Source organism: Quercus suber, unplaced genomic scaffold, assembly GCF_002906115.3.
Source record: "Quercus suber isolate HL8 unplaced genomic scaffold, Cork oak 2.0 scaffold_432, whole genome shotgun sequence".
Lineage (NCBI taxonomy): Eukaryota > Viridiplantae > Streptophyta > Magnoliopsida > Fagales > Fagaceae > Quercus > Quercus suber.
Genome location: NW_027069883.1, coordinates 178670 through 188793, shown reverse-complemented (window position 1 = coordinate 188793; position 10124 = coordinate 178670). Strand labels below are relative to the sequence as shown.

Sequence of the window (10124 nt, the reverse complement as noted above, 5' to 3'; positions counted from 1 at the left end):
AAGACAAAAGGCTGGACCATGATATTGTCATATATAGCATCTTGATTGATGGTTTCTGCAATGTTGGGGAACTTATGACTGCAAGAGAAATCTTTAGAGGTCTTCCTGTGAAAGGGTTGCATCCTAATGTTCGGACTTACAATATAATGATCAAGGGATTTTGCAAGAATGGACTAGTTGATGAAGCGAGTAAGCTACTTGAGAAAATGGATAGCAACTGTTGTTCACCTAATGAGTGCACGTATAACACATTAATCCAAGGGTTTTTGCAACATGCAGAGACATCAAAGGCAATGAAATATCTCAAAATGATGGTTGACAAAGGATTTTCAACAAATGCAACAACTGCTGCCATGTTTATTGACTTGCTGTTGTCTAATCAAGTAGATGAAAATATTTGAGAGCTGCTTCCAAAGTCTAGGTGAAGGTTATTTAGTTTCTCAAGATCAAAGACAACTTTTATATTTTAACCTATCACTGGTCATTATGTGAGTGGTATATTTGCTTTGAGTAAAATTCTATACTTCTTACAAGATGGTATTTCTTTTCATTTATGTGCCCAAGATTGTTTATTCCTTTTACTGTTCAATCTTTTGTTGCAATTTTCTTGTGCACGCATGTTGTTGCTATACCTTTTAACTAGCCATTGGGTGTATTATACTGCCCTCTTAGGTGGATGCTCAAGAGTCCTAGTTTGAGACTAGATTCATAGATCTTATTTCTTGTACTAGTTAGCTATACTATGTTCCAACCATTATTCAAAGTTTTCCAATCATAAAAACTAGTATTCCAATTCAAATATAGCCTAAATATCAAACCTTCAACAGGTATCCTCCTCTCCACCAAACCAGCCCCAAAATTCTTAAATGCTTAGCGATTAGGTTTTGGACCAAATTATATCTTGAATTGGTTTCAGTTTTTCAAAAGTAATCCAGTTGTAATTAGCTGATCAAATTTAGTCTTAAAACACGTCATGGGTCCTTGCAAGTTAAACTATTGTTTTAAAACAACTATGGATTGAGTTGTCAGACCTATACAATATCAATCAGTTTAAGATACTTTCTGTTTCACTTTCATATCTTTTAGTTTCCTTTTGTCAAAATGCTGGATGAAGTTTGTGTCAACCCTTACTAATTTTGATTCCTCTCAAACACTTCGTGTTTATATATGAGTTTATCAATGCATTCCCTTGGTCAGTTTTCTAATCATTCTAAATGTATGTGCATCATACATTGAAACTTGAAATTTTATGTTGCAATCATTAAGGATGGTGCCTTTGTGGTGGAAATACATGCCAAGATTTACGGAGGATTATGTCCATTCTATGTACTTGGGGTTGGCTACGCAAATTTTATGAATCTTTTTGTTTCTCCACTTCATTTCTGACTTAACATTTTTATTATATTGAAATCTTCATGTCCTACCCCATAATATTTTATTCTTTACTCATGTAGGTTTTCTTTTATTTTTAAATGTAATCATGTACTTTTATTTTCAGATTCAAGTGGAGAAGCATTAAAAGAAACTAAACATGGATTTTTAGTTACATGTAACCTTTACATCATTATGTAATTTATAGAGTTGTGATTTATATTTTTATATTATAAAAAAAAAAAAAAAAGAATTGTGATTTTTTCCCCCCACTATGCATCAAAATTTTTATCCTTTCCTCCCTCTTTGTTAGATAAATCACTGAACTCACTGTGGTATGTGATTTTAGCCATCAATCTTTTAACTTTTAGCTTTAGGGATGATCAATTAGCAATTGCTCAACTGGCACTTGCTTCTCCCATAATAATTGGTTGGAGGGTGAGATTGTGGGTTCTATACCCACTGAGTATGCGTAACTTACCAATTTAAAAAAAAAAAAAAAAAAAAACATTAGCTTTAGAGATGCAAATGAGCCAAGTTGAATTGTACCAGTTGACTATTTATAATTCAGAGACCTTGAGCTAAACTGTTGCCAACAATCGATGCTTAATTCAGTTTTTAAGTTTGATAAGATAGCCAGATCTGCTCGGTTTGTTAAAATCAATCACTCATAGCTTGTGTCAATTTTTTATTACTATGTATTTAAAATTCAAAAGATCTTAGAATATAGTTGATTGTACTCTATCTTTGATGACATAGCCTGTCAATTTTGAAATAAATGTCCTTTAGGCCTTTTTGTTCACACACACACAGACTTTTACCCTATTCAGGGCTTTTTGTTTCTGTAAATCTTATAAAATTTTGGATGACAGAAAACCATAAATTGGAGGCCTGTATGAAAGTGTCATGCTTGCGAGCCTATGAGCCAGACAAGACAGTTCAAGCATTGAGCTCGTTTTCGAAACAAGCTATATTAGCCCAAGCTTCAGCTTCATTAACTTCATAACCGGGCCCAATCCAAGCATAACAGGTTCACATTCCAACTCATGAATAAATTAAGTTTATTGTATTTGTAGGTAAAATTAGAGACCTTAATTAAATATGTTTTTTGTCCAGTTGAAGTTCCTGAGACAGAGATGGGACCTCCCTGATAAGATTCTTACACCCAGATCTTGGAAACATTTACAAGGTTTGTCATTAGGCTTAATTGTGAGTATTTGAGTAAAGACATGTTCTAACTCAAAATGCTGGATACTATGTGATATCCAAGATCGTCTCATTCATAAAGTGCATTTGAGAAAGACATGTTCTGAATTACTTGAAATTTTTTTGCTTACAGTTCTGTTGGTGTTGAAGTGCATGGCAGTTAAGTTTGAAAATCTGCACCTTGATTGTAGTATCTTGTGAATTGCTGCTGCCTCTCCTGCTCAGAATCTGCACCTTGTGTTGAAGTTTGAAAATTTTTGTATTTAACACATGAAAGTCCTGTCTGAAATTGTGAGCTCTTGTTCCATTTGGTTTTGTAGGGTTTAATATTTTGTATAGTATTGCACAGGTCGTAAACTAGAGGTGAAGTTAGTTACTCATTAGTTTCCTCATATCCACTTGCCCTCCTTAATTGGGTGATTGGAGGCACTTCAAATTATCCACAAAAAAAAAAAAAAAAAAAAAAAAAAAAAAAAAAAAAAAAAAAAAAGAAAAAAAAGAAGAAAGAAAGAAAAAAGAAAGAAAAGAAAAGAAAAGAGCTGGCACTTCGGATTGTAGGATTGCCAATAGGGCCAAAAGGCTCTGCAGGAAAAAGGATAATGGTAGGTTTTCCCTTGCTCAATTACTTGTAAATATAAATCTTGTATTTGACTCGAGCATGATATGATTATTGTTGTTAGATTTTGAAATCCCATGATGTATATTACTTGTATTAATTTGACTTAAGTGTTATGATGCATGTAAAAATTAGATGTATCGACATAATTTGACTAAGGGATTCAGTTTTATTTGTCTCAAATTTTAACATACTTTGACGTTTGTTCCATTATGGAATGAAATAGCAGGCGTCATGTTGTTGAAATGTAGACTCTTTTGTTCCATTATGGATTCAGTTTCAATGCCAAAACATTGCATACAAGTTACGACTTACAATACGTGTCTTGATGACTTTTTCAATCTTGTGAATACTGGTTAGTGTGGCTTTGGCCTTTGACTTTGTGCAAACATTTCTTTGTTTTTACCCACGTGTTCGTTACTTTACACAAATAAAAGTGCCCATGTGTTTGTGGTCATTCTGCTGATAGACACCCATGATTCTCTCACCAAATTCTTGGCTTAAAGGTTGTGGTGACATTCTCTGGCTTTTTAAGTTACATGATTTTAGGCAAAGATTTAGCAACTTAGATCATGGTGAGGACTGAGGAGGGTCAAATTAATACTAGCAACATTATATTTTAAAATAATTATATTGAAAAATGTGGTATTTTTTTAATTAATGAATTGAAAAGAAGAAAAAAATTGAAAGGAAAGACGGAGACAAGAAATCAATACCATCAACTTAGATTTTTTTTTTTTTTATAAATTTTTTAATAAATTTTTTATGTTTTATATCATTGTTAATGTTTTATGGTGAATGGTAAAACATGTCAATTTTTGAGCTAGGTGGACATAAATCCTATATGAAACGCAGAGTATGTCTATGTATACTAAATTATTTGTCCCATTTTAGTGACTAGGCGATTGTCAAAACATTAAAATGCTCATTTAAGTGTTACACGTGTTTGACAAACCTCTTAATGTGAAAAGGAAGTTGGATATCTGAGTGTTGGGCGGACCATTGGGGGAAAAAAGAAAAAAGAAACACTTATTCGGTCATAAAAGCAATCAATTGAAGAAAAGGGGCACTAAAATATATTTGTTTTTGAGAGAGAGAGAGAGAGAGATTATACATCAAAAAGTAAAGAAAATGCCATATCCTAACAATTTTTTAGCCCACCAAATTTGGCAAAAATAGCTAAATAGCATATTTTTGCAAACTATGTTGCAATTTATCGTTGTCTTGGAAATATGTAGGAATCTACCACTTTTTGGGTATTCGAGTTTGGTGAAATCGAGTTTTCCATGGTACTTGAGTTCATGAAACTCGAGTATCATGGAAAAATTTTCATCATGAACTCAAGTACTATAAAAAATTTTCTGGAAAATTTGAAGTATATTTTTTCAAAGAACTTGAGTTTTTGGAACTTTAGTTTCATGGCAAACTCGAGTTTCGCATACTTGAGTTTAAAAAACGTGGTTGATCCCTGTATATTTTCAAAACAGTGATAGATTACTAATTTTTTTGCTAAATAGTTCTAGTGGGCTATTTTTGCCCACCAAATTTTATGCATCTTTTGTCCCACAAATTGACTTCATATCTTTCATCCTCCACATCGCTAGCCAAGCGTGCATTTCAATGGTCAAACCGTGGGCTATACGTTTTCAAACTCAAAACATCAAAGGAAAAAAACACAACCCATCTCCACCGCTAACTATATCCTACGATAGCCAAAGTAAAAAAAAAAACAAAAACACACCTTTTAACAACTCACCTCACCTCTCTTCTCTCTATCACCTTATATATTAGACTCTCCTTTCACTCAATAGTCTATACCACACCAAAAACCTTTAAGCCTCCAAGATTACTAAAAATAATGAAGGGACATTCTCTTACACGGGCTTTCAATATCATTTTCATCATCATCTTCACCCTCTTGCTCTCTTATTCCATGCATATTGAGGGTTTGAGAGTTCTCAAAGATCAATCTTCTTCTTCTTCTTCTTCTTCTTCTTCATCCATGAAAAGTTTTATTATAAACCAAGCTTAGTCTAGACCCAGCAAAGGTGGAAGCGGTCACTTGAAATACCTTTGAAGTCTTAATCTGATACTAAACATTTTGAGCATTCTGGAATGTTTATGTATCTTTGAATTATTGGAGAATTTGATGATCTGGCCATGTACACAAGTTTTCAATGACTTGTAAAACTTAAAGCTGTGAAGCAGTCATTAACAAAACAATTATGCATGTATAGCCATATTGCAAGCTGTCGACAATTTTGAAGACCCTGCAAATAGAAAAAGAACATTTGTAGCACTTTAAAATATTCAAACTAATAAATTTGATCTTCCTACTTTGCTAATTTGTTCTACTCCTAAGATGCACTATTTTTTTTTAAGAATAAAAGATAAAACTTTATTGATAAATTGAATATACAAATGTGTAAACAATCTCATGACAGCATAGCAAGACCATGCATTTGCTGCCAAGGAATAATATGCCACCTAAACACATGAGGCACTATGCCACTCTCTCTCATAAGAAGCAACTCAAACACAAAATTCAAAACTTCAAATAGTCTAGATATCTCTGCTTATATACTCCTGTTAGCCCCAATTTTGATTATGCAAAGCTTCTTGGAAATTGTTGAGGAGATTATTTACAACCACATATATCTGTGTCAAATGCATATGATAAATAACAATATTTAAACTTAAAATATCTTGAACCACAATGATAATGATAATAAATCCAATTAATCAATCCATTCCCAAATGCCAATCACAAATATAAAAGATCCAGTATCCCCATCACTCTACTCAATCAATAATCAAATCTCAAACTTCCAAGCCTTACCACAAAATAAACAATTCAACTTTCGTTTTCTTGCCCACGCTCCTAATTTCACATAACATTATAACCAAGAAAACAATTCTACCATATGAAGTTCATTACACATAAATCAATAGAAAATCTAAAATAAATTGATACAAATGTGAAGAAGGAAGAAAACCTCTTGCTAATTTATTGACTTTGGTCAGACCATGTATATACCATAGCAAGAAGAGTACATGTCTACTTATTAGGCTTGCAAAATGGACACTGTACAAAATCAATCAAATTCTGGAAAAAAAAAAAAAAAAAAAACAGTCAGGTATTAAAGCAAATTACTGAGAGAGGAAGAAGTACATGTCTACTTATTAGGCTTGCAAAATGGACACTGTACAAAATCAATCAAATTCTGGAAAAAAAAAAAAAAAAAAAACAGTCAGGTATTAAAGCAAATTACTGAGAGAGGAAGAAGGAAGGGCAGAGTTAGAGAATCGAATTGAATTAGAATAATACAATTGGATTTGGGAATTGGGGTTATTCCAAAGAAGACTATTATACATATTCAGAGAGAGGGAGAAGAAAGAAGTGAAGCTTTGGTTGTTCTATTCAAAGAAATATAAAAACGACATCAAGTGGTTTTGCTGAAAGGAATGAAGTTATAAAGAAAACGGCAGCATATTGCTTAATGAAGGCACGTGGACATCATGTGCGTGGATGCAGGACTAAGGCAGTTAGAGGGAAAGCGCAAGTGTCACTCATCCAATGGTGCTGATAAGAGTTAGTTAGATCAAAAAGTTAGTTACGATATTTTTTATTTTCCCGCCTGTGTTGTGTATATATAGAAGAGGAAGTTAATTATTTTGTGCCTTTTGACATTTTCATTTGTGAATAAATAAGAATTCTCTCAGTTTTCAGAAACTTCGTTCTTTTCCATCTCTTTCAACTATAAAATTTTCATTATATTGATGTAGCCATATAAAGTGGATCTAGATGACAGTGGTCCATCGAATATTGGACTAGTGATTTACAAGATTTGTATGTTGCCTCTAAAATGAAGACTAACAGGTTTAGGCTTGAATATAATGCAGTAAGCCTTCAATCAGGTTTGTAAATCCATAATTATTCTTCTTTATCTCTTTCAAATTATCAACATTATAGAGTCTGTTTAACAAATCAGATTGGAAGATTCAATTCCCTCTCTGAGATAAACTTTTTTTTTTACATTTAGCCCACCATGTTGGCTTGCTAAACTTGTGGTACTAAGGTACTGACCATTGAACAATTAAGTATATCATTACTACAAGAGTCTTGTAGTTCAATTAGTTTGCAGTTCTTAGTATTTCCAATTGAGATATCTAGAGTTTAAATTTTTCTTGCCCGAATTATTAATTTATCAAAACAAAAAAGAAGTTTGCCACTACTGTTGCCTATGCAGCTGTTTGTATGATTGTCATCAAGTTATGCAATTAAAACTTGATTAAATGCCCGTGTTACACAAGAGAAAACTAAACTTTAGTACCACACTTGTATAACTTGATATCCAAAGTTTTAGTGTATATATTAAAATCATGGTCTTTGGAGGTTAAGAAGAATAATCACAAATCAATACCTTGCCGCCTTTGCCTCAATATAAAAATCCCCATGCATCTATGCAAGTGCTTTTCTTACTATAACACTTGCAAGTACAACTGTACAAGAAGCATTGGTTTGAAGACGTTCAACTTCCACAAACTACGGCACTATCTTTTAAAAATATGTATATCAGTGTATCTGTATTTGTAATACATGGTGCAAATTTAAAGTCAAGTTTATTCAATATTTTTTCTGTGGTTGTTGCTAAGGTAATTAAATGAGTTGAAGTCTTCATTGCAAAACCATATACAAAGGCGAAGGATGACAATTTCTGTTAATGTGTATAATATATTGTGGGCTTTAGGCTCAGTTAGGATACTTGTATAACACACATATGCCTCCTATATAAAGGCACACTTGTATATTCTTTGATTATGAAATACAATACAATCATTCAGTATTTCTAACATGGTATCAAAGCTACTGCTCTAATCCTTTGGTGTGTCGCTCTTAAGCAGTCTTGTCTTCTTGGGTGTCATCTGCAGCTGTTGTTGTGAGCAGCACCACTGCCTCCACCGCAACTCCAGTACATCAAAGACCATTGCCTTGCCGCCGCCATCACTTCCGCCTCTCCGATCAGACCACAGATAGTACCATCGGAAAGCAATATCTCCGATCTACTTTTCTGTGAAATTTCATCTTCATCGGACCACACACGCACCCCCACGCGCCACTACAATTCTCGGCGTCACAGCCACGCGCCTCCACGCGCCGCCAACATCCTTCATGCGCCTCCACGTGCCTTCGCGCTCATCCACGCGCCACACGCGCCAGACACGCGTAGGACATGCGCCAGACACGGTTTGCTGACACCATCATCTTGCCACGTCAGCCCTAGTGACGTCATCATTGCTTACGTTAGCAACACGTCAGCTTGCTTACGTCAACACTAAGTAGTGATTACGTCATCATTCCAGACTGTTGACCGTGTTGACTTTGACTGTTGACTTTTTTAGAGTTGACTTTTTTGCAGTCTAGGTGCTCCTTACCCAGTTTTTCGCGTAAATTTCATTTTTGCAGTCCGTTTTTGCATATTTTGCTTCTAAATGAAGAATAAGGACAGGTCTTCTTCTTGTTGCAAAAATCGTAGTCGACAATCCAACAAACGTTTTGGCCACAATATTGAGGCTTGCTTTCATCGCAACAAATCAGCTGTTTCAATTTCTGCTGCTACTGTTGCTAACACTGAGAGTATCCAACCAATGGCTCCCATCTTTGCACAGTCTAAGTCTTCTGGATCCACTTTCTCCATTTCCAGAGATAACCTTATAAATATCATCGCTAATGTCATTCGTATGGTTGGTAATGCATCTTATTCCTCTTCTCTCTCAGCTTTATTTGGTATGTCTCCTACCTCTTGGCTTATGGATTCTGCTTGTTGCAATCACATGACACCTCACTCGTCCTTATTTTCTGACCTTAAACCTGCACCGCACCCTCTTAATATTCGCACAGCAAATGGTTCCACAATGTTTGGTCATAATATAGGTTCAGTTTCAACCTCCAACCTCTCGGTTCTTGGAGTCTTTAATGTTCCTGACCTTTCTTATAATTTATTTTCTGTGGGACAATTAGCTGAGTTGGGTTATCGCATTACATTTAATTATTCTGGGTGCATTGTGCAGGATCCTAGGACGGGACAGGAGCTTGGGACCGGGCCTAGAGTTGGGCGTATGTTTCTTGTGAACGACCTTCGTCTTCCACTTGTTGCTCCTGTTTCTATTGCTGCAGCTGCTGCAGTTTCTTCCACTCCTTTCCTTGCACTTTGTCATGCTCGACTTGGTCATGCATCTTCCTCTCGAGTACAACAATTGGCTTCTAGAGGCTTGTTAGGTTTAGTGTCTACAGAAAACTTTGATTGTGTTTCATGTCAGTTAGAAAAACAACCAGCTTTGCCTTTCAATACTAGTGAATCAATATCCACTGATATCTTTGACCTTATTCATTCTGATGTTTGGAGGCCGTCTTCTGTCTCTAGTATTGGTGGGTCTAGATATTTTATTATCTTTGTTGATGATTACTCTCGCTATAGCTGGATTTTTAATATGAAACATTGTTCTAAATTATTGGAAGTCATTCTAATTTTGCAAAAATGGTTAAAACTCAGTTTTCCAAACGCATCAAAATTTTTCGATCTGATAATACTCTTGAATATACTCAATATGCTTTCCAAGCTATTTTGCATTCCTATGGCACTGTTCATCAACTAACTTGTCCAGGTACCTCTCAGCAACATGGTAGAGCCGAATGAAAACTTCGTCATATTCTTGATACTGTTCGTGCTCTCCTTCTCTCTGCCAAAGTTCCTTGGGGTGAAGCTGCTCTTCATGCTGTTCATACTATTAATCGTATTCCGAGTCCTATTATCGAAAATCAGACTCCATATGAGCGCCTTTTTGGGTCACCTCCATACTGTCACTACCTTCGCTTCTTCAGTTCTGCTTGTTTCGTTCTTCTTCAGCCACATGAACATAACAAACTTGA

The 10124-nt window shown here is 34.8% G+C and overlaps 1 long non-coding RNA gene across 1 annotated transcript; it reads left to right on the top strand.

Moving 5' to 3' along the window:
* The first annotated feature begins 2161 nt into the window (after positions 1-2161).
* LOC112010461 (uncharacterized) lies at positions 2162-3266 on the top strand. Its single transcript, XR_010624356.1, has 3 exons — positions 2162-2401; positions 2488-2560; positions 2711-3266. It is a non-coding gene; the product is annotated as an uncharacterized LOC112010461 (long non-coding RNA).
* Positions 3267-10124: the final 6858 nt, after the last annotated feature.